The 27,079-nt window shown below is 37.4% G+C and overlaps 1 protein-coding gene across 2 annotated transcripts in view; it reads right to left on the bottom strand.

Annotated features, from left to right (window-relative positions):
* The window catches only part of fam118b (family with sequence similarity 118 member B), an 87,503-nt gene extending 60,751 nt beyond the window's left edge, over nucleotides 1-26,752 (bottom strand). For both annotated transcript variants that reach the window (XM_049473380.1, XM_049473381.1), the window contains exon 1: nucleotides 26,410-26,752. The gene's annotated coding sequence lies outside the window, so the exon portion shown is untranslated. The remainder of the gene's footprint in view (nucleotides 1-26,409) is intronic.
* Between the last annotated feature and the right edge of the window lie 327 nt (nucleotides 26,753-27,079).

Raw genomic sequence — 27,079 nt, 5'->3', positions numbered from 1 at the left:
CAAAACAGCTTTAGAGAACGTTTGAGGAAGTTTAGTCCGGAATAGGCTGTGTTTTAAAGCAGCATTCTGCGGCTCCGGTGTGGGAGAATTTTGGGAGTATTTTGACAAATGAGCGAGGAGAACCATCAGTGTGAATCCGCCGGTATGTTTACAAGGTTTCACAACAGTGGAAACAAAAGCTGGCAATACTACTAACCTGAGATTTTATTTAAAGTACAACCATCCAGCCCAATTCATCCAGCTGAATACTGAATATAAATATTGTTCTCCCAGAGAGATCCAGCCTCAAGCTCCACACGGTGAACATGCTGGTGTTTCTTCCTCAGAATTTGTCTGACAGTTACATTAAAAAATACGTTTATAGCAAGAGCTATGTGGCCTGCTGAGCTATCTGTGTGTCTTCGATCATATGGACTAAGCTAATGTGTGTTTACAGCATATTAAACATATACGATCAGAAAAAGGAATCTGTTACGAGTTTTAAAAGAATAATTAATGTAAAGGTTACTTTAATCTATTTGTTATTACTTTATTTTTTTGAATAAGTGTCTGTTTTTCAGACCCGGGGGGGGGGGGGGTCTGGTTATTTGTTTGAGTTATTTAGGATATTAAAATATTTTTATATTGGGAGCCCAATGTCTGCTCTCAATAATATAAAGTTAGTTTAACTGTAAAATGGTGTAATAGTATTATGCTAGTATATTATTAGTGTGGCAAATTGTCTTAAAGCACCTTTGGGAGCCCAGAAGCAGGAAAAAAAAATCTACAGTGGTGCTTTAAAATGACAATTTTATTGTTTATCGCAAGAATTTCTAGGACAATATATCCTCCTGAAAATTTTGTTATTGTGACGGAGCTACCACCAAATATCATATTCAAACACAGACAGACAATCTTATTTACTTTTATCTCAGCAGGTAAAGCAGAAATATCTCTCACCCAGTGTGTGTGGTTAATGAATTGTTTGGGAATAAATACACACATATATTTATGTGTTTTTGATCAATTGAAACGGTAAACATTAACCTACTAATACAATGCTTCCTAATAACACATTTTATTAGGGATCTAATGATTTACCAATGTTTGGATCAGTAATTTCAGTTAAATACATCATATAGCAGATGAACACAGTGATATTTGAGAAATTAAATGAAGTTTATATGATTTACAGAAAGTGTGCAATATTTTTTTGACTAAATTAGGCATAAATCTGTGCACCCCAACAGAAAAATTACATGAATATTTAGTAATATTTTGCAGAAATAACAATGCAGAATTGCAGAATGTCATCATATTGACTGGAATCCATGAGACCCTCAACTTTAACAAGATTCCAGTACCTGCACTGATCACACAGCCCCACAGCATGATGAACCACCACCAGATTCACCTCTGATTATCTGAGATTTTTCTTGTTCTGCTACTTCAGGTCTTTAACTAGAACTGTATCTGTGGTTCTTCCATTTCCTCACTCTGTTCCTCACAGTGGAAACTGCAGCTGAAATCTCTGAGATTATTGAGCTTTTTATATTCTTCCCCTATGTAGCCCCTGGTATATTTTGGATTTTATTTTACTGTTTAATACATTTAAAAGGTTAAAATATATAAGTTCATGGGTTAAAACTGTGCTTAAAAAGTGTGTTAAAATACTAAGAATGAGACTTGTACGTTGAAAAGCGTTTTCATTGGCTAAAAGAGTTGTCACTCATAATTAGTCTGCCTTTCCTGTTGATTGGGGCTTTGTCTGTAGGGGGTGAGAGAGAAGAGAGAGTGAGTGTGTGTGTGTGAGAGGAGAGTGTGTGCGTGTAGAGGGAGAGAGCGAGAGAGAAGGGGAGTGAGATAAACGGAGCAGCAAAATGTAGGAAAATAATGTAAAACACGTTATATTTGTTAGTTTCTCTGCAAGTCAAGCGCTGAGGTTGTCAACCTGAGAACCTAAGAGTGGACTGAGGAGCCAAAGAGTGAGAGACGAGAGAAATTCTCCCTCGTAAAAGTTCAGTTCTGACGAAAGTTCTGCTGCTGAGGTTCGCACGAGACTCCGCTAGCTTTAGCCCCATCGGCTAACAGCACCCAGGTCAGCTATAGCTCGCTTCCCCAGTGGACTGAACCAGCGAGACTGGGTACCAGGTCATACCTGTCAAGTTTTAGATTTAAAAATAAGGGATATTTTCCTCTGTACGCTTAAAGCCGTCCCACCAGCCCAACGAAGGTTCAGTATCCTTTACATTTTAAGACAGGTTTACAAAAAATCTAAAATAACCACAAGTGAACCACTTACACACTACAATTAGATTATCAGAATCTGAAATGTTGTGGACATTCCTACATATGTCATTCTTTTAATACAGCCAAATTAAAAATCCTTTTCTTTTTTTTTTTTTTTTTAAATAAGATTTCATGTATTTTTTTGTAATAAATGCACTCTCTTATATGATATATTTTTTATTTATTTAATGGATTTAAAATTGAACAAAGGGTGCACAAATTCTGCAAAATGACTGTTGGTGACCTAAAAATGGTATTATGAGCTTTTACTAAAAGGACATGGACCAGATATGTTTCATCAGTAAAAATTAGTCCTAAGGGGCCTGCACAATAATTTTTAATTAATACTTCTTTCTTTTGATCACTCCACCCCTGATCAGTTCAGTTCATTTCGGTCCTCTCCACATTTCTAGTTAAACTGAGTCACAAGCTGTAATCTTTTTATTTTAAGAGGTTTAATCTGTGTGTTTTATTTCGGAGACGAGTATTTTTATGCAGCTATCAGAAAAATCTCCTCACAGTTTACATGATTAGCCAACCGTTACCTTTCTTTAAGAAAAATCGCTGTATATCCAGATCTGTTGTAACATCAGCTGCTCCAACTAGCTGCCTGAACTCACAGCGACGGGGGGCTTCCCCACACTGACCCTCCTTTGCAAGCTGATTGGCTGTTTCTCCTGAAAGGCGGGACTTTCTCCTTGAACCGGCTCCACGATTGGTTAAGAGACACAGAGCGGTCAGTGCCCTGTCTCCTCAATAATATATATTTTTTTATTTTAATATAATACGGGAAATTTACGGGAAAATACTAATACGGGAGGACGGCGGGAAAGAGGAGTACGGTAGTTTCCCGGCCAAAACAGGAGACTTGACAGGTATGTACCAGGTACGAGTGCACCGTGTTCACCATCACCATCACCAGATAGTTGTCTGAGCTGCCGTGAGGCTCAGACTTCCTCTGGCAACGCTGGATTTCCCTCTCGGAAGCAAGGTTGCAGCTCTCCACTCCACCTCACGGACCCCGAGCAGGCCAAGGTTTTCTCTTCTGACGTGAAAGATCGTGAAGCGGCCATTAAGTTCGAAGCTACAACGTTCACAACAAGCAGCACTTCAGGCCTGCGACGTACACACACACACACACACACACACACTAAAGAAAAAAGGGGTACCCCGCATATATTTGTGTTTGCTCTAATTTTTCTAATTAATAACTCTAAAACTAAATTAGCTGTCTAAAAGGTTTGAGTGTGGGCCCACAATAAGTCTGTTTGAAAATCTATAAGTCTGTTTGATAATTAATAAGTCTGATACTTATCTGTCTGAGTTATATCTGAAACTGCAGGGGTAGTGTAAATATCTATTTGTGTTTATATGCAAATTGTTTTGTTATCACTTTATATACTGGTTCTGTGAATTGAAACATCTCATTTGAATAGCTAGATTGAGAGAACTCCAGTATATCCTGGTTGGCTGGATTTAAAATAAATATACCAGCTACAGTTAAAGTCATTTCTGTTGTTTACTTTTTATTTCTTATATAAGCTGTGTTTTATTTTGTTAAATCTATTACAGAGTCACATATTGAACAGTTTTAAGTTTTATATACAAGTCAAACAAGTTAAGTATAATTGTGGCAGAGGTAAGGGTTTACCCATAGAGTTCAACGTGATAACATTTAGTAGTAATTAATTCCATATAATATAAACATGGTCTAACAGCTCATTAATTATATTATAGAGCACGTACCCACCTAACTCATATAGCATAGCCTAGAGTTTAGGGGCGCTACACTAAAAACTATGATGTTGAACAATCTTTGTTTTTTTTTTTCAGGTTATTTGAGAGTTGGGTGATTCTCATGAAGCTGCAGGGAACATGTCCATGACAATTTTTTTTTAAATCAATACTTAATTCATAAAAACTCTGATATTGTGTGTAAAGTGAATAGGGAGTACTGTATGGATCAATTGTTTTCATCATCATATAAAATTATTTTTATATAAATTAAATCAAAAATATATGGAAATTCTCATTACCGTTATGTGTCCGTATCCCTTCTTTCCAATTTTAAGTTAAACCATATTAAAAGTACTAAGCACATCGAATCAATAAAATAGGGTAAAGTCATTTAAAATATCTATATTTATACATGCTATAAACATTTTTTGTGTTGAACAAAAAATGTACTTGATTTTAAACAAAATATCTGTGTCCGAACAATTTTTTTTCTCATTACCGTTTCATGATTTTACCCCCCTATAAAAAGTACACTGTGCCTTTAAATTGATCAGCTATCCCATGATGCATCACTTCAGAGACAAGCTTCAAAATGGAGATAAGGTCAGTTGGTCACTCTTCTCTCCCTTTGAGAAATCTGTGTTAATATTGCTAAAACTGTCCTCAGTTACACTGTGTATTATCATTACCGTTATGGTTTAATACTCATTACTTTAAAAAAATATAAAAATAAATTATTTCATGAATATTGTCACAATATACGGCTTTGACATCTGGCAAAGTTATAGGTTGTTAGCATATTAGCATTTTAACAATGTCATTGATGTTTATACTCTTTTGATTAGTCTAATGATTATATTCATTTTTTGAAGACTGACAGAGATTGAACGCAAGAAGGCAGCAGAGTTTCTTGAGATTTGCTTGTTTTTCTGGTTCCATGGTTTGTTATACAATTGCCTTAACCCTTGTGTGGTGTTCATATTTTTGTTACTCGTTTACTTTGTTACTTGTATTTAATTCAGCAAAATGAAGCAATTTTACATTAAAATGCTTTACATATGCTCGCTTCACCTAAATTGCAAGCAATATAAACAGCTTACATGGTTAATATTTGCCCTTTACCTTTCTTATGTTACATTTCTTTCAAAAAGTGCTACTCTTTTTTTATTAGTTTTTTAATAAAATGTAAAAGAAAATGAATTAAGATATGAGAAGAAAATTTGTTTAGTTTCAAATTTACAAATGTAAATGTGTGTACAGTGTGTGTTTATCAAAAATGTGTTTTTATGTATGTTTTTCACAAAAAAATGAGCCAATGCCAATGAGTTTGAGTTAGGAAAAATATTTTTTCAGTTTCATTTGATGAAAAATGAAAACGGGTCCCACAGACCCGAACACCACACAAGGGTTAACTAAGTTTCATTACCGTTACATTTATTCTCATTACCGTTTAATTGTGTTCTCATTACCGTTATGGATCTAAAATGTTAATTTTTTTTAATGTTTCACATCTTATCATAACTTTTCTTCATTTTATTATAGTATATCCCTCACCTGTTATCCACATGAGTTTTTGATCAAACATATTCTAAAATAATTTCCATTAATTAAAAAATTAAAAGATATTTTACAAATGTTGTATCGGTAATGAGAGTTGCTTAACTATAAATAAATAAATAAAAAAGATCAAAGTAATTGTCAAGGACTGTGCTGTTAAGTTGATGGAATTTGTTGTGGAAATATGAAATTAATCATCAAAAAAAAGTTTTGAACCGTTGATCTAGCTTCGTCATTTACTGTAACGGTAATGAGAATTATTCTGGATCATATCAGATTCAAATGATCATAAAATTCTATTTAAAAAAAATATATTAAAAAATAATCAATATAGTAAAATACACATTCTATTTTAGCTTCTCAACTTGAAAAAATGCTGCAATGAGGTGAAAAACTTTATGTTAATGTGAAGGTCTTCATGAGAATCACCCAGTTGTGTTTTGAGGCTCCCATGTTGCTGCTCCTCAGAGGAAATGCAAAGAGGAAGAAAACTTGCAGTTGACCACTTACTTAACCCCTTCTCATAATTAGATTCACCTGTGTATGTAGGTCAAGGGTCAACGAGTTTAGCGCAGTGGTGAAGGTATTCAAATAATTACAATGACAAGAATGTCCAAATTTAGATGGCGCGAGAGAGCGATCGAACGAGAAAGAGACAGTACAAGCAAATGATCTGTTTCTGTGCTCACTATCTGCTTGTGTGCTCCAGCCTGCCAGTCAGAGCTAAACTTCTAGGGGCAGGCTATGGACTGCGAGTTGCTAATAACAACTCCCGTACCATGACGGTTCGTAAAGAGTAAATGTACCATAACAACCGTAATGTATTATGTATAAAAAAGTTTCAAATGTATTTTAATTAGTGGTGTCAATCGATTAAAAAAATTAATCCGATTATTCACAACAAAATTCTGTGATTAACTGCAATGAATCGCATGTTTTTCTTCAGAAGTAAATTTGTATAAGGGATATTAAATGTAAAGAAGAAATGTAAAAATTGTAAAATGCAATTATATGTATATTAGAGTTATCAATTAAAATAATAGTATATACTTGTATTTTTGAGGAGAGATAAAATCAACGTAGGGTGCTGGAATAAAGAATGCATGATAAATTGACAAATTGTAAATTTGGTTGTGAGGAGACCTCAACATTCATTCCGAAAAATTGGATGATCCATTAAAAAAGGCATTCACATCGATTTTAGACTCAGTTGGTATTATTCAAAATATAACAGGACCTACTCATTACTGTAATCATACTCTGGATTTAGTTTTGACCCTGGGTGTGAGCATAGATAACCCGAATATTCGTTCTCAAACCTCCGCAATTTCAGATCATTACCTTATTTCATTTAAATTACATCTCAGTCATAATATACGTACATCCCCTAGCTATAAAACGTTCTTTCTAATATATATCTATTAATTTTTGTTCCTTTTATATATTTCTGTAATGCTGAAACTATTTTTCCAGTAAACTTTAATATATTTTAAATTCTAAGCTCTGACTCATTGGTCATCATTTCATGTTCTGAGATTTCTCACATCCGAGTTTTATCTAAGTCATGCTGTGGTAAATTACCCTACAGTTCAATTACGCCTTTTACAGCCCAACAATTTACAGATAAGCTTCCAGACTTATCAACTCTAATATATTCTCCTATAGACCCAGTAGAACTAGACAAACTAACCGAAGGTTTAGAAAATACCTTTCGCTCCACTTTAGATGTTGTAGCACCCCTTAAACACAAAATAGAGAGAAAGAAAAAGCTCGCACCGTGGTACAATGATCAAACTCGTACCTTAAAGCAGTTACGAAGCAGTACGAAATTTAGAGCGTAAATATCGATCAACTAAACTGGAAGTGTTTCACTCTGCGTGGAAAGACAGTCTTGTTAAATATAGAAAAGAACTAAATAAAGCCCGCTCAGCGTATCTGGCCTCACAGATCGAGATAAATAAAAATAATCCTAGAGTTCTCTTTAGTGTTATTTCCAAATTAACAAAAAACCAGGCAGGTACTGAACCTCAGATTCCAGCCATTCACACCAGCAACGATTTTATGGACTTCTTCAATAGTAAAATTGAAAACATTCGGGATAAAATTAAACAGATAAATATTACATCCTCTCTGTCATCTGGTCTGGCTGATCTAGAACAAAACTCTGTTACTGAAGTTAGGTTGGAAGTCTTTAACCCACTTCCACAGCTAGAACTAGAGAAAATTATCTCCTCTTCAAACAGCACAACCTGCACACTTGATGCTGTTCCCACAAAATTACTAAAACAGGTACTGCCAGATATAATTAAACCTCTGTTAATGATAGTAAACTCATCGCTCGCCCTGGGCCATGTACCCAAAGCCTTTAAAACAGCTGTAATTAAACCTCTGATCAAGAAACCAAATCTTGACCCTACTGTACTGTCTAACTATAGACCTATTTCAAACTTACCCTTTATTTCTAAGATTTTAGAAAAAGCTGTAGCCCAACAACTTTGCTCTTACCTGCAAAGAAACCAGATCTATAAAAAAATTTCAATCTGGATTTAGGCCTCATCATAGCACTGAGACAGCTTTAGTTAAAATAACAAACGATCTACTTATAGCCGCCGACCAAGGCTGTGTTTCCCTACTGGTACTTCTGGATCTGAGCGCAGCCTTTGATACAATAGATCATACTATCCTTTTAGAAAGACTAGAGAACAGTTCCAGTGACGCTTGCTAAGGAATGGCTGCTTAGACTGAGAGCTCCCGGCATTACCGTGTCATTTATTTGCTTTACTTTACATACACTGCGAATTATTTTACCAACAGACGTTGTATTTTTAACATAAAGGCTTCAATGTCACTTCAAAACCAAAAAGAGTCACGAAGACAGCCTAACAAGACGAAGAACGTCGAACAAGTGGGTGAGAAAGACCAAGACAAACATGGCGCTCCCGGCTCTGAAGACCCACTCGTGGCCGAAATTGCAAGCATGCATCAGCTACTGAAGCAGATGGATGCAAATCAGAAAACAGTTCTTGCGGAAATCAAACAGTCCACTTCAGCAATCGAGGAGAAACTTTCCGTTATCTCGGAGCGCATTGAGAATGCAGAAGCCCGGCTCACCTTTTTGGAAGATGCGGCCGAGGCAGCCAAGACCGACCCCCCGGTCCCCTCGTCTCAGATGCAGGAGATGCGCCGTTGGGTCGATGACTTAGAGGCTCGAGGCAGGAGAAATAACTTACGTTTTAGAGGTTTCCCCGAGGGCTGTGAAAACGGGAGTGCGGTCGAGTTTCTGGAGAGGATAATTCCAGAACTGCTGGGAGTTAGCTTCCCGAGGGGGCTCGTCATCAAGCGGGCACACCGCACCCTAGCTCCGCACCAGGACGGCAAACCAGCCAGAGCTATAATTGCAAAGTTTCTGTGTTTTCGAGATGTTGTCCTGATTCAACGCGCAGCAAGGGAGAAGCGGGACGTTACCTGGAAGGGTCACAAAATTGCCATCTTTCCGGATTACACCAGAGCGGTCGAGACGCAGCGGCAAAAGTTTAGAGAATGCAAAAGAAAGCTCCACGAGAAACACACCAAGTTCGCTCTGGTTTACCCTGCCACTGTCAAAATCTTTAAAGAAAATGGATCAGAGCGGCGATTCGACGACCCGAAAAAGGCTCTGGAGTTTATTGACTCGCTGTGATCGTATGACCTGCATCCCTTCTGAAGGTACCGGTCATTAATAATAAATGCTGGTTATGAGAACTAGTTCTCTTGCACTGTATTGGAATGACATTGAGGTGGACATTTCAGCAGTCCAGCATAATTATACTTTCATTTTTCTCGGTTCTACACGAGTATAAAAGACAGTGAGTGGTTGTCATTTATTGATCTTTTGTTTTGTCATCTGTTCACCCAGTTAAGATTGGACAGACTCCTTTGTTAAACGTGTCATGTTTCAAGTTATATTTCTTGGTGTAAACTGATATTTTACTGTCCCAAGTCGTAGGTTAATTATTATTACTAATACTAATTATTATTAATTAACTATTTGATTATTATTTGTATTATTATAATTCATATTACCATATTTATCATAATAATTATATTCTTGGTTATTATTATTATTTTCTTGTTTATTGTTTCATTCGGCCCACGCATATATTTTTGTTTAATGGCCATACGTCTGGTTTAGCTGGGCTTCGCAGTGGATTATGGATAACTTTATAGGTGGTGCCGCGTATTAGTCAGGCGGCCTTAATAGTGAGTGTTCACTGACGCATAGTTTTGTGTTGGTGTTCTGGTTGTTAGTGCACTCTAAATGGAGTGCTTATGCACCGAGGTTAATTTGGTACGTTTCTCATCTTTAGTGTTATTTTATATTTTATGTTTGGGGGCTGTAATGTATTTAGAGGTTCAGTTATGTTATGAGTAAGCAGGATAATCGCAGGGGGCTGAGTCTCTGTAGTTGGAATGTTAAGGGTATGGGCCATGTAGTTAAGAGGAAAAAAGTTCTTAGTACTGTTAAAGCAAGGAAATATGATATAGTCTATCTCCAGGAGACACATCTTTCAGAACTGGAAAATAAGAAACTGCGCAGAGATTGGGTTGGGCAAGTCTTTTATTCTGTTGGCTCCACCAAAAGTAGAGGTGTAACTATTTTAGTGCACAAGCATTTGCAGTTTAAAGGTAATACAATTGTAACAGATGATAGTGGGAGAATGGTTGTTATTGAAGCTGAAATTCAAGGCCAACCTATAATTCTTGCCAACATATATGCCCCAAATCTAGATGATCCTGCTTTCTTTGCTAGGATGGAACATAAAATAGATGAGGTCCAAAATGGGCGGAATTATCCTATTATTTTAGGAGGGGACTTTAATCAAGTGGTTGATGGTGTATTGGATCGTACAAATCCCCCCAGCCTCATAAAACGTAAGTCTGTTAACATTTTGAATTGCATTTGCGACGACTTGGGTTTAGTTGATGTATGGAGACTATCGAATCCCACAACCAGAGACTACACATTTTATTCTGCCTGTCATCGGGTTTATACTAGAATAGATTATTTCTTGATATCTCATTCTCTTATTTCATCTACAACCTCATGTGACATAATGCCTATTTTAGTATCAGATCATGCAGAGGTAACCCTTAATGTAATGCTAATGGGTCACATAGGTAAATCACGACGCTGGCGCTTAAATTCCAGTTTACTTCAGGATGAACATTTTAAGTTATTATTACAAGAACAGATTACATTGTTTAAGGAGACCAATATTCCATCAGCCCCATCTCCAGGAGTGGCCTGGGAGGCATTAAAGGCATTCCTTAGGGGTTTTATAATTAAGTATGGCTCTTATAAAAAGAAAGTAAAGGCTGCAGAGCTTCTATTGACCTTGAGGGGGAGGTAAAGAGGGCCGAGAACAGTTTAAAAACTAAAATGTCTGAGGAGAACCTGCGTCGACTTTCACAGCTTAAATATAAATATAATACATTATTGTCTCAAAAAGTAGAATTTTCACTGTTCAGGGCACGTCAGCGTTTTTTTGAAGAAGGTAACAAGGCCGGGCGTATGTTAGCTAATTACATCAAGCAACAAGAGATGCATTGTACTATTTCGGCTGTACAGGACCAAAATGGAGTATTACGTACTAACGCTATTGACATAAATGATACTTTCAGAAAATTTTATGAGAACCTTTATAAATCAGAAATAGAAGTTGGCAAGGCAGAAATTGAGATGTTCCTTCATGCTTTAGATCTTCCAACATTGTCTGATGAACAAAAATATATGTTAGATACCCAAATAACAACAGAGGAAATTTTGGACATAATTCAAACATTGCCCACAGGCAAGGCTCCTTGTCCTGATGGATATACAGCTGAATTCTATAAGCACTTCGCACTTGAACTTGCTCCGCTCATGCTTAATATGTACATGGACTCCCTCGAACGGGGATCCCTTCCCCCAACACTTTCCCAAGCTTTAATTTCTCTTATACTGAAAAGGGATAAAGAACCCACAGACTGTCGTAGTTATAGACCCATCTCCTTGACTAACTACGATAGCCGTATTTTCTCCAAAATTCTAGCTAATAGACTAAATAAGGTTGTGCCTTCCTTGGTCCATCCGGACCAAATGGGATTTATACGTAATCGTCACTCCACAGATAACATACGGCGTCTGATAGATATAATGTGGTCAGTCAGGGATGACATAGCTCCCACTGCGGCCCTGTCCCTTGATGCTGAGAAAGCATTTGACCGGGTCGAGTGGGAGTATTTATTTGTAGTCCTTGAACAAATGGGATTTGGTGGGACATTCCTCAGTCTGTTGCGTTTAATTTATAAGGAACCCACAGCAGCGGTAGTATAAAATGGATTGATCTCTTCATACTTTAAACTACATAGAGGAACTCGCCAGGGAGACCCTGCTTCCCCAGCCATTTTTGCCCTTGCACTAGAACCACTAGCTGCAGCCATACGTGCAGACGCCAATTTCCCTGGTATAAATTGGGCCCATAGCACATAAATTGATGCTTTATGCAGATGACGCCTTGACCTTCGTTAGCAACCCACAGACGTCCATTCCTGCTCTAATGACAATTTTAAATTCTTTTTCTAAACTCTCTGGATACAAAATTAATTGGTCCAAATGTGAGCCCTAACAGCATACTGTCCTAAAGCCTTATTTCAACCAGGTGACTTTAAGTGGCCGAAGCAAGGTATTGTATATCTCGGGGTTCGCTTTCCACCTAATCTGTCAGATATTGTAAAGGTAAATATGGATCCCTTACTCGAAAGATTTCAACTAGACATAGAGAGGTGGACTCCTCTCCATCTCTCCCTATGGGCAAAGGCTAATGTGTTGAAGATGAGCATAGCTCCCAAATTCAATTACATCATGCAGTCTGTCCCGGTGACTGTCCCAACTAAATATTTCCATAGGTTCAATCAGCTTTGTGGCACCTTCCTTTGGAATGGTAGACGAGCTAGGATACGCCTAAAAAGACTCCAAGCTAGAGTAGACCAAGGGGGATTAGGAATACCTAATCTACTATTGTATCATTATGCATTTTGCCTTCGACATTTAGCACAGTGGTTTCTCCCCCCTGAGAGAGCACCCCTGTGGTTCACTATAGAAGCACATGCCTGCCCTTTACTTCCAATAAATGCTTTCCTTTCTGCATCTCTTCCTCCTTGTGCTAAGTCTCATCCTATAATGATATGTCTTAAAGAAGTTTGGAGGAAGGTTGCAAAGATCCTCAATTTTGACACCTTATTGAACACCACCTCCAGTATATGGTACAATCCAGGGTTTCCGCCACGTTCATTTCAGTGCGGCGGTCCGCCACGCCTTCGTTCTTCCCCGCCACCCTTCGTGAAAATTCGGAGCCCGGCGTTTTTCCCGCGCTTGATCAGCGTTGCCCCGCCCTCTCTCGTTTCTGACACTGGAATTTGATCATCTCGACAGGACACCGGCTGTCAAACTGGACAACTGAATCCGAGGTATGTGGCGCTGAAATGATGTTTTTTTTATATTTGTGAACAAGTTGTTGAACATTGTTCAAGGGTTATATCGGTAATATGTTGTAGACGTAGCCTACACAACACGGCTGGTTTCGCATGTTGCATCTATTTCGGGAGGCTACAGGTGAGGGCTTCTCTAGCCGTAATTCCTAAACGCACAGCTGTGTTCCAGTCCTGCACATGTAGCAGGGTGGCCGCGGGTCCTTAAAAAGTCTTAAATGGTATTAAATTTCATTTTTGTCAAATAAGGCCTTGAAAAGTCTTATTTTGTCTTAAAATTTCAACCAAAATGTCTTAAATTTGCCGGAGCTAAATTTAGGGGGGAATAATTCCGTCAGCCATGTGTTGAACTTCGGGGGTGGAAATCGGTAGTTAGTCATGCAGTGCCAACATAACGCGCGCGCGCGAGAGAGAGTGTGAGTATAGGACACAGCGAGAGAGAGAGAGACTGAAACATAACGCGAGAGAGAGAGAGAGCGAGAGCGCGCCTGTAAATAGCGAGAGAGAGAGACTGAAACATAATATGAGAGAGAGAGAGAGAGAGAGAGAGAGAGAGAGAGAGAGAGAGAGAGAGACTGAAACATAATGCGCGAGAGAGAGATGAATTAAACAGCTTCAACTTACGCAGGTGTCCACTCAGGCTCACTCACCTGGTGGAGTGAAAATCACGCTATGTTTCTGTTTCTGGAGCTGTCATAAAGCAAGGATGTAGGGCCCTAGAATAGAGGCACCCTAGAACAGCTCTGTGATGCATTTGTTTTCACGGTCCAGTAAACATTTTATTGTAATTAAATTAAAGATTAAAGATATTATTTGTCTGTTTTAATAAGCACAATTTTTAATTAAATTCAATAATATTTTTTATTTTATTTACTCATTCTCACATTTAAAATACCTAATACAGATAAGAGCGAATAAATAATACATATATATTAAATTGAATTTGGTTTTGTATAAAGTTTAATTGTGTATACTGTACAGTGAGAAAATTGTAATGTTTGTGTCTCGTATTGTGTCTTGTGCATTCACATTTGAAGTTTTCAAGCAGCTAGATTAAACGTAAACAATTAATAGTTTTTTTATTTTAACGTATATGATCTTGCGAGTTGGTCTTAATTTTCTTTGGAAAAGGGTATTAAAATATAAATTATCGGGGGGTCCTGCCACCGCACCTTCAAGGAAATCCTGGGGGAAACCCTGCAATCCCTCTTTGCGCATTGGCAAATCCCCTTTTTATTGGGCTGAATGGGCCCGGAAGGGTATTCTGCAGCTTGGTGACCTCTACAAAGAACAGGACCTTAAAACTTTTAGCGAGTTACAGGCAGAATTCGGGTTGCAGCCAAAACAATATTGGCAATATGTGCAAATAAGTAGTTTAATGAGATCAACCTTTAAAAATCACAAAGTTCCTTGGGATGCAGGTACCCCCTCCTCACTCATTTCATTATATGGTCAGGGTCATGAGGCATCACGCTATTACCTAATGTTATTACAGAACCACAGCTCCTCAAGTGCCCTTAAAACTTTATGGGAGAAAGACTTAGCTGTTACAATGGAAGAAAAGGAATGGGTCAGCATTTTGCGTAAATCTAAGGGCATGTCACGTGATATTCGCACTAGATTAATTCAATTTAAGATAATTAATAGAATGTATTGGACACCTGCCAGGCTGTATAAGGCCAACCTTAAAAATGATCCTGGTTGCTGGAAATGCCAAGAGGAGGGTACATTAATACATGCCCTGTGGCACTGCCCCAAAATACAAGACTTTTGGATGCTAGTGCACGCCTGTATCCAAAAGATAGTTGGTCATGAAGTCCCTTTTTGTATCCGCCTGTTTGTATTAGGGGACCCGTCCACCCTAAAAGGCACGAATATAGCTGAAGACAGTGATTGGATTCAGACTGCCATTATGTTGGGTAGACGATTGATTGCTCAACAATGGAAAACAATTTATGCTCCATCATCTACAGACTGGCATGATCTGCTTACTAGGGTGGCTGCATATGAGCGTATCTCTTTTTCTTTGATGGGCAGAATGAAACAGTACTATGTGAAATGGGATAAATTTCTTCAGTATATTAACAACACTTAAATAATAGTCATGCCTCAGCCTTCCTGTGTATACAAAACATGCAGATTTTTTCTTAATGCCTCTTTTTACTTCCTCAGCCTCATTTGTCTTCTTCTCCCCCCTTAAATTTTATTTCACTGTCTTTTCTTTCCCATTGTTTAGTCAGAGTTTTTGTATATGTATATTGCTGTTTTTTTTTCTTTGTATGTGCTTTGTAAGATGTTATTATAATGCTTTAAAATTGAATAAAAAGTTAATCACAAAACAAAGAAAGACTAGAGAACATGGTCGGTGTAACTAGAACTGCCTTATCATGGTTTAAATCATACTTAACCGATCGTTATCAGTTTGTGAGGATAATTGATATGTCTTTCAGTTATACTAAGGTAAGATATGGAATTCCACAAGGCTCTATATTAGGACCGTTATTATTTACATTATATATGCTCCCACTGGGCAAAGTTATTAGAAAACATGACGTAAATTTTCATTGTTATGCAGATGACACGCAGCTCTTCATATCAGCCAAACCTGACGACAGAGTGAGATTAAAGAAAATCGAGGATTGTGTAAAAGATGTGAAATTGTGGATGTCGCACAACTTCCTCCTATTAAATAGTGATAAAACAGAAGTTCTCCTATTAGGCCCCAAAGCTGCTAGAAATAAATTATCAGACTTAATGCTAAATCTGTCCGACTTCTCAGCCACCCCTGGTTCAGCAGCTAAAAACCTTGGAGTTATCATAGATTCAGATCTAGCATTCGATAAACACATATCTAATGTTACTAGAACAGCTTTTCTACACCTACGTAACATCGCCAAGCTAAGAAATGCCCTATCACTGCATGACGCAGAAAAACTAGTCCATGCCTTCATTACCTCAAGGCTAGATTATTGTAATGCGCTACTGTCTGGATGTTCCTGCAGTAACTTAAATAAACTTCAGCTAGTTCAAAATGCTGCAGCCAGGGCCCTTACTAAAACGAGAAAATTTGACCATATTAGTCCAGTACTATCAGCACTGCACTGGCTTCCAGGCAAATTCCGCATAGACTATAAAATTCTCCTGTTAACATATAAAGCCCTACACGGGCTCGAGTATTTGCGAGACCTCATCTCCTGTTATGAACCACCACGATTACTTAGATCTCAGGGTGCTGGTTTCTTAGTAGTCCCTAAAATTCAGAGGAGCTCTGCAGGAGGAAGAGCTTTCTCTTATAAAGCGCCTCAACTCTGGAATAATCTCCCCGAATATGTTCAGGACTCAGACACAGTCTCAATCTTTAAGTCTAGACTGAAAACTTACTTGTTTAGTTTAGCTTTTGGTAATTAATGTTTTTCCCTTTAGATAAGGCTGCAGATGCAGGGGTTCATGGACAGAGGAAATTGTGGTAAACTGAGATGCTGGTGCTGTTGTTCTCCCACTGCACACGGTCACTCAGGTTTGTGGACGGTGGAGTGGGTGGATGCCAGTGTTTCAGGGAGCCTCCATGTCTATGTTACCTTCTGGCTCTCTGCCTTTAGTTAGGCTGTTTTATTCAGTTCTGCCGGAGTCATTTGCCACACTCTGATAATGTTTTAATATTCTCAGTTTTGCATAAATCCAGTTAAAACTAATTCCATCTCTCTGCCTTCCTCAGAGTTACTGACTGCCCACCTGTCTGACCCGATACCGATGTTGGACCCTCAGGCTCTCGCGTCTCCTGTCCGGCCAGACTGATGGAAGTCTCTGAAGTCAGCTCTTCTCCACCACCACCACAGATCAGCTGCTCATCATCCATCTTATTCTTCACTACTGATTACATCCAAGCCATTAGTGGCTCTATTATACTCCTGAATATATAAAACCTATGTGGATGTATAAAAGACTTTTTTTAATTAATTAAAAAGCCGTTTGACCAGTGGTAGGATGGTCCCCCTTATATGTGAGTCTTGGTCCTCCCAAGGTTTCTTCCTCCTCCTGCAGCTCTGTGGGAGTTTTTCACTGGGGGTTCTGTATTCTGTATTTTCTATGTTTAATGTTTTGCCTGATTCTTTGTCGTTGATCATGTTAGGTAACCAACCTAACCAACATAACCAAACCTAACCAAACCTAACCAACATAACCAAACCTAACCAACATAACCAAACCTAACCAACCTAACTAACATAACTAACATAACCAACCTAACTAACATAACTAACATAACCAACCTAACCAACCTAACTAACCTAACCAAACCTAACCAACATAACCAAACCTAACCAACATAACCAAACCTAACCAACCTAACTAACATAACCAAACATAACCAACCTAACTAACATAACCAAACCTAACCAAACCTAACCAACATAACCAAACCTAACCAACCTAACTAACATAACTAACATAACCAACCTAACTAACATAACTAACATAACCAACCTAACCAACCTAACTAACATAACCAAACCTAACCAACATAACCAAACCTAACCAACATAACCAAACCTAACCAACCTAACTAACATAACCAAACATAACCAACCTAACTAACATAACCAAACCTAACCAACCTAACTAACATAACCAACCTAACTAACATAACTAACATAACTAACATAACCAACCTAACCAACCTAACTAACATAACCAACCTAACTAACATAACCAAACCTAACCAACCTAACTAACATAACCAAACCTAACCAACCTAACTAACAACCAAACCTAACCAACATAACCAAACCTAACCAACCTAACTAACATAACCAACCTAACTAACATAACCAAAACCTAACCAACCTAACTACCAACCAAACCTAACCAACATAACTAACATAACCAACCTAACTAACATAACTAACATAACCAAACCTAACTAACATAACCAACCTAACTAACCTAACCAACCTAACTAACATAACCAAACCTAACTAACATAACCAAGCCTAACCAACCTAACTAACATAACCAAACCTAACTAACATAACCAAATCTAACCAACATAACCAACATAACTAACATAACCAAACATAACCAACCTAACTAACATAACCAACCTAACTAACATAACTAACATAACCAACCTAACTAACATAACCAAACCTAACCAACCTAACTAACATAACCAAACCTAACCAACCTAACTAACAACCAAACCTAACCAACATAACCAAACCTAACCAACCTAACTAACATAACCAAACATAACCAACCTAACTAACATAACTAACATAACCAACCTAACTAACATAACCAAACATAACCAAACCTAACTAACATAACCAAACCTAACTAACATAACCAACCTAACTAACATAACCAACCTAACTAACATAACCAAACATAACCAAACCTAACTAACATAACCAACCTAACTAACATAACCAAACATAACCAAACCTAACTAACATAACCAACCTAACTAACATAACCAAACCTAACTAACATAACCAACCTAACTAACATAACCAACCTAACTAACATAACCAACATAACCAAACCTAACTAACATAACCAAACCTAACCAACATAACCAACCTAACTAACATAACCAAACCTAACCAACCTAACTAACATAACCAACCTAACTAACATAACCAACCTAACTAACATAACCAACCTAACTAACATAACTAACCTAACCAACCTAACTAACATAACCAACCTAACTAACATAACCAACCTAACTAACATAACTAACATAACCAAACCTAACTAACATAACCAAACCTAACCAACATAACCAACCTAACTAACATAACCAAACCTAACCAACCTAACTAACATAACCAAACCTAACCAACCTAACTAGCATAACCAACCTAACTAACATAACTAACATAACTAACATAACCAACCTAACCAACCTAACTAACATAACCAAACCTAACCAACCTAACTAACATAACCAAACATAACCAACCTAACTAACATAACCAAACCTAACCAACCTAACTAACATAACCAACCTAACTAACATAACTAACGTAACTAACATAACCAACCTAACCAACCTAACTAACATAACCAACCTAACTAACATAACCAACCTAACCAACCTAACTAACATAACCAACCTAACTAACATAACCAAACCTAACCAACCTAACTAACATAACCAAACCTAACCAACCTAACTAACAACCAAACCTAACCAACATAACCAAACCTAACCAACCTAACTAACATAACCAACCTAACTAACATAACCAAAACCTAACCAACCTAACTACCAACCAAACCTAACCAACATAACTAACATAACCAACCTAACTAACATAACTAACATAACCAAACCTAACTAACATAACCAACCTAACTAACCTAACCAACCTAACTAACATAACCAAACCTAACTAACATAACCAAGCCTAACCAACCTAACTAACATAACCAAACCTAACTAACATAACCAAATCTAACCAACATAACCAACATAACTAACATAACCAAACATAACCAACCTAACTAACATAACCAACCTAACTAACATAACTAACATAACCAACCTAACTAACATAACCAAACCTAACCAACCTAACTAACATAACCAAACCTAACCAACCTAACTAACAACCAAACCTAACCAACATAACCAAACCTAACCAACCTAACTAACATAACCAAACATAACCAACCTAACTAACATAACTAACATAACCAACCTAACTAACATAACCAAACATAACCAAACCTAACTAACATAACCAAACCTAACCAACCTAACTAACATAACCAAACCTAACTAACATAACCAACCTAACTAACTAGGGGTGGGAATCTTTTACTATCTCACGATTCGATTCGATTCCGATTTTGGGGGCCACGATTCGATTCAAAATCGATTTTTGATTCAAAACGATTTGATTTATAAAAATTTATTGAAAACTTATTGAAAAAAAAGCCTCCAAAATATACACTGGTCCTGGAGAAGGTAATGTGTTACAAAAACAATAAAATGTGCAGGAATGTGGGTCTTCAGTGACAGAGGAATCACTGGGATATCACAATGACGTTAATGAACAATAAATAAATAATAAATAACACTGCTTTATTATAAGGCTACTAGCGGTGGTGTGTAGGTGACGCTGCTGGGCTGATGTGATGATAGCAGTGGAGCGCTAAAGTTCAGGAGCAGCTGCTGATTAACTAGTTAATTTTAGGCCGTTGTATTTCTTCAGAAAGGGGGCAGGAGGTGGAGAAATTAATTCATATTGTCCATTCCTTAATTCCTCTGTGATGGGGAGCTGAAATTAGCTCTGATTAGCTTATTGTTATTTTTCCGTTCCGCCTTAAATGCTGCAGCCCGCTGCCACCTGTAGCGTTATTTAAGGTGGAACTGGAAAGTTAGCTAGTTAGCTAGCTAACAGAAACTGAAACTACTAGCGATCTTTTTTATGCTTGTTATGAAGCATTCTGCCATAAAACATTAAAACTACATGTTAATCTAAGGTAATATAGTGCTTGTTCTGCCATCTTACCGGTGATTCTCATACACCTACGCTCTGTGTGGGTCTGACGGTAAGTTCAAACTGCAGCGGCCACGGTCGCTTTGGGCAGTGGGAGGCGGAGCGAAAAACGCTTCGTGCCGCTGCAGTGTGAACTTACCGTGAGGGGTAGGGCCAAGGGAAGAAATGGGATTGGACCTTAGAATCGATTTTGGGACATTTTAAATCGATTCTGAATCGTAGTAAATGAGAATCAAGATTCTTATGTGAATCGATTTTTTGGCACACCTCTATAACTAACATAACCAACCTAACTAACATAACCAACCTAACTAACATAACTAACATAAACAAACCTAACTAACATAACCAAACCTAACCAACCTAACTAACATAACCAAACCTAACTAACATAACCAAACCTAACCAACCTAACTAACATAACCAACCTAACTAACATAACCAACCTAACTAACATAACCAACCTAACTAACATAACTAACCTAACCAACCTAACTAACATAACCAACCTAACTAACATAACCAAACCTAACCAACATAACCAACCTAACTAACATAACTAACCTAACCAACCTAACTAACATAACCAAACCTAACTAACATAACCAAACCTAACCAACATAACCAACCTAACTAACATAACCAAACCTAACCAACCTAACTAACATAACTAACATAACCAAACATAACCAACCTAACTAACATAACCAACCTAACTAACATAACCAACCTAACTAACATAACCAAACCTAACCAACCTAACTAACATAACCAACCTAACTAACATAACCAACCTAACTAACATAACCAAACCTAACCAACCTAACTAACATAACCAAACCTAACCAACATAACCAAACCTAACCAACCTAACTAACATAACCAAACATAACCAACCTAACTAACATAACTAACATAACCAACCTAACTAACATAACCAAACATAACCAAACCTAACTAACATAACCAAACCTAACCAACCTAACTAACATAACCAAACCTAACTAACATAACCAACCTAACTAACATAACCAACCTAACTAACATAACCAAACCTAACCAACCTAACTAACATAACCAACCTAACTAACATAACCAACCTAACTAACATAACCAAACCTAACCAACCTAACTAACATAACCAACCTAACTAACATAACCAACCTAACTAACATAACCAAACCTAACCAACCTAACTAACATAACCAAACCTAACCAACATAACCAAACCTAACCAACCTAACTAACATAACCAAACATAACCAACCTAACTAACATAACTAACATAACCAACCTAACTAACATAACCAAACATAACCAAACCTAACTAACATAACCAAACCTAACCAACCTAACTAACATAACCAAACCTAACTAACATAACCAACCTAACTAACATAACCAACCTAACTAACATAACCAAACCTAACCAACCTAACTAACATAACCAACCTAACTAACATAACCAAACCTAACCAACCTAACTAACATAACCAACCTAACTAACATAACCAAACCTAACCAACCTAACTAACATAACCAACCTAACCAACCTAACTAACATAACCAAACCTAACCAGCCTAACTAACATAACCAAACCTAACCAACATAACCAAACCTAACTAACATAACCAAACATAACCAACCTAACTAACATAACCAACCTAACTAACATAACCAAACCTAACCAACCTAACTAACATAACCAAACCTAACCAACATAACCAAACCTAACTAACATAACCAAACATAACCAACCTAACTAACATAACCAACCTAACTAACATAACTAACATAACCAAACCTAACTAACATAACCAAACATAACCAAACCTAACTAACATAACCAAACCTAACCAACATAACTAACATAACCAAACCTAACCAACGTAACTAACATAACCAAGCCTAACCAACATAACCAAACCTAACTAACATAACCAACCTAACTAACATAACCAACCTAACTAACATAACCAACCTAACTAACATAACCAAACCTAACTAACATAACTAACATAACCAAACCTAACTAACATAACCAAACATAACCAAACCTAACTAACATAACCAAACCTAACCAACATAACTAACATAACCAAACCTAACCAACCTAACTAACATAACCAAACCTAACCAACCTAACTAACATAACCAAACCTAACCAACCTAACTAACATAAACAACCTAACTAACATAACCAAACCTAACCAACCTAACTAACATAACCAAACCTAACCAAACCTAACTAACATAACCAAACCTAACCAACCTAACTAACATAACCAAACCTAACCGACATAACTAACATAACCAAACCTAACCGACATAACTAACATAACCAAACCTAACCAACCTAACTAACATAACCAAACCTAACCGACATAACTAACATAACCAAACCTAACCGACATAACCAAACCTAACCAACCTAACTGACATAACCAAACCTAACTAACATAACCAAACCTAACCAACCTAACTAACATAACTAACATAACCAAACCTAACCAACCTAACTAACATAACCAACCTAACTAACATAACCAACCTAACTAACATAACCAAACCTAACTAACATAACCAAACCTAACTAACATAACCAAACATAACCAACCTAACATAACCAACCTAACTAACATAACCAAACCTAACCAACCTAACTAACATAAACAACCTAACTAACATAACCAAACCTAACCAACCTAACTAACATAACCAAACCTAACCAACCTAACTAACATAACCAAACCTAACCAACCTAACTAACATAACCAAACCTAACCGACATAACTAACATAACCAAACCTAACCGACATAACCAAACCTAACCAACCTAACTGACATAACCAAACCTAACCAACCTAACTAACATAACTAACATAACCAAACCTAACCAACCTAACTGACATAACCAAACCTAACCAACCTAACTAACATAACCAAACCTAACCAACCTAACTAACATAACTAACATAACCAAACCTAACCAACCTAACTAACATAACCAAACCTAACCAACCTAACTAACATAACCAACCTAACTAACATAACCAAACCTAACCAACCTAACTGACATAACCAAACCTAACCAACCTAACTGACATAACCAAACCTAACCAACCTAACTAACATAACCAAACCTAACCAACCTAACTAACATAACTAACATAACCAAACCTAACCAACATAACTAACATAACCAAACCTAACCAACCTAACTAACATAACCAACCTAACTAACATAATCAAACCTAACTAACATAACTAACATAACCAAACCTAACTAACATAACCAAACATAACCAACCTAACTAACATAACCAAACCTAACCAACCTAACTAACATAACCAACCTAACTAACATAACCAAACCTAACCAACCTAACTAACATAACCAAACCTAACTAACATAACCAAACCTAACTAACATAACCAAACATAACCAAACCTAACCAACATAACTAACATAACCAAACCTAACCAACCTAACTAACATAACCAAACCTAACTAACATAACCAAACATAACCAAACCTAACCAACATAACTAACATAACCAAACCTAACCAACCTAACTAACATAACCAACCTAACTAACATAACCAAACATAACCAACCTAACATAACCAACCTAACTAACATAACCAAACCTAACCAACCTAACTAACATAACCAAACCGACATAACTAACATAACCAAACCTAACCGACATAACTAACATAACCAAACCTAACCAACCTAACTAACATAACCAAGCCTAACCGACATAACTAACATAACCAAACCTAACCAACCTAACTAACATAACCAACCTAACTAACATAACCAAACATAACCAACCTAACATAACCAACCTAACTAACATAACCAACCTAACTAACATAACCAAACATAACCAACCTAACATAACCAACCTAACTAACATAACCAAACCTAACCAACCTAACTAACATAACCAAACCTAACCGACATAACTAACATAACCAAACCTAACCAACCTAACTAACATAACCAAACCTAACCGACATAACTAACATAACCAAACCTAACCGACATAACCAAACCTAACCAACCTAACTGACATAACCAAACCTAACCAACCTAACTAACATAACTAACATAACCAAACCTAACCAACCTAACTGACATAACCAAACCTAACCAACCTAACTAACATAACCAAACCTAACCAACCTAACTAACATAACTAACATAACCAAACCTAACCAACCTAACTAACATAACCAAACCTAACCAACCTAACTAACATAACCAACCTAACTAACATAACCAAACCTAACCAACCTAACTGACATAACCAAACCTAACCAACCTAACTGACATAACCAAACCTAACCAACCTAACTAACATAACCAAACCTAACCAACCTAACTAACATAACTAACATAACCAAACCTAACCAACATAACTAACATAACCAAACCTAACCAACCTAACTAACATAACCAACCTAACTAACATAATCAAACCTAACTAACATAACTAACATAACCAAACCTAACTAACATAACCAAACATAACCAACCTAACTAACATAACCAAACCTAACCAACCTAACTAACATAACCAACCTAACTAACATAACCAAACCTAACCAACCTAACTAACATAACCAAACCTAACTAACATAACCAAACCTAACTAACATAACCAAACATAACCAAACCTAACCAACATAACTAACATAACCAAACCTAACCAACCTAACTAACATAACCAAACCTAACTAACATAACCAAACATAACCAAACCTAACCAACATAACTAACATAACCAAACCTAACCAACCTAACTAACATAACCAACCTAACTAACATAACCAAACATAACCAACCTAACATAACCAACCTAACTAACATAACCAAACCTAACCAACCTAACTAACATAACCAAACCGACATAACTAACATAACCAAACCTAACCGACATAACTAACATAACCAAACCTAACCAACCTAACTAACATAACCAAGCCTAACCGACATAACTAACATAACCAAACCTAACCAACCTAACTAACATAACCAACCTAACTAACATAACCAAACATAACCAACCTAACATAACCAACCTAACTAACATAACCAACCTAACTAACATAACCAAACATAACCAACCTAACATAACCAACCTAACTAACATAACCAAACCTAACCAACCTAACTAACATAACCAAACCTAACCGACATAACTAACATAACCAAACCTAACCGACATAACTAACATAACCAAACCTAACCAACCTAACTAACATAACCAGCCTAACTAACATAACTAACATAACTAACCTAACTAACATAACTAATAGTAAGTGTAATAAAGAGCGGTGGGTTGTTATTTCTGTGAGGAGATAACGGAGCTCTTTACTCATTATTAGCAGATATAACAGAAGCTGGGTTAAACAGACTCTGGTTATGGAAAGTTGTTGGCTCGTTTTTTTCTGCTCTAAATGAAAGGCAGTTTTCTCGCCCCATTAACCCAACTAACGTTAACCTATAACTACTACACCGACCGCAGGTCAGTAAGAGGAGTTCAGATAGAGGAGGACTATAGAGAAACTATACAAAACACTGAGACTGGCTGTAAGAGCAGCGTTGGTGTGTTTAGCTGGTTAGCTGTTAGCTAATCTCCAGCCTCTCCTGACCCGTGGCGGGGACGCGCGCGCAAACACACACACAGCGGCACTGAGAAAACAGGACCCGCTGTCTGTAACAGCGGGTCCTGGAGATTAGCCTAGCCTATCCGGGTTGTGTGTGTAGCTCGTTTTACTCAAACTTTGAAAGAGAGTTAAACTCCACTTACCCGGTCGGTCAGCCTTAACTCCGGCTCTCTGTGCTCCTGGAGCGTCTGCTGGATGTAACGTGGTGTGTGAGTCAGCGGAGGGAAAGGCGCATTATCGCCGCTGAGAGGAGAAACAGTGCACTGAGGAGCCGCTGAAACCAGTCACTAACCTTCCGCCAGCCGCCGCGAGGATAATCCCCGCGGGAACACCTGCCGCCGCTTCACACCGTGTGAACCACTGCCGCCGCGCTCTGAAGTACTTACGGGTTTCTGAACGTTTATTTAATAAAACTACTAAAAAGCGCGGAACTGCCTCTAAATCCCCCCTGTCGTACCGGATCCCCTTTAATATTCACTTAATAATAATCCCACAGAGACTCCATCTGCCCCCACCCCTAAACTCCACCCCCAGAGCTCAGAGGGGGGGGGGGGGGGGGGGAGGGAGAGAGAGAGAGAGAGAGAGAGAGAGAGAGAGAGAGAGAGAGAGAGAGAGAGAGAGCAGAAGGGAGACAGATATGTATATTCTGATCAGTTTTTCAATTAATTAATTAACAGATTCAGTTCTAAGGATGCTCATTTTTGTTGTGAGTGAGAGAAACAGTGAGATAATCTTTAAATACTTATATAACATTATTTCAAGTAGAAAAGTAAAACAATTTGGACATAAATCAACAAAATCAGTAAGAAGAAG

This window comes from Astyanax mexicanus, unplaced genomic scaffold, assembly GCF_023375975.1.
Source record: "Astyanax mexicanus isolate ESR-SI-001 unplaced genomic scaffold, AstMex3_surface scaffold_37, whole genome shotgun sequence".
NCBI lineage: Eukaryota > Metazoa > Chordata > Actinopteri > Characiformes > Acestrorhamphidae > Astyanax > Astyanax mexicanus.
Note: the sequence above shows the minus strand (reverse complement) of the source record. Positions and strands in the feature narration are given on the sequence as shown.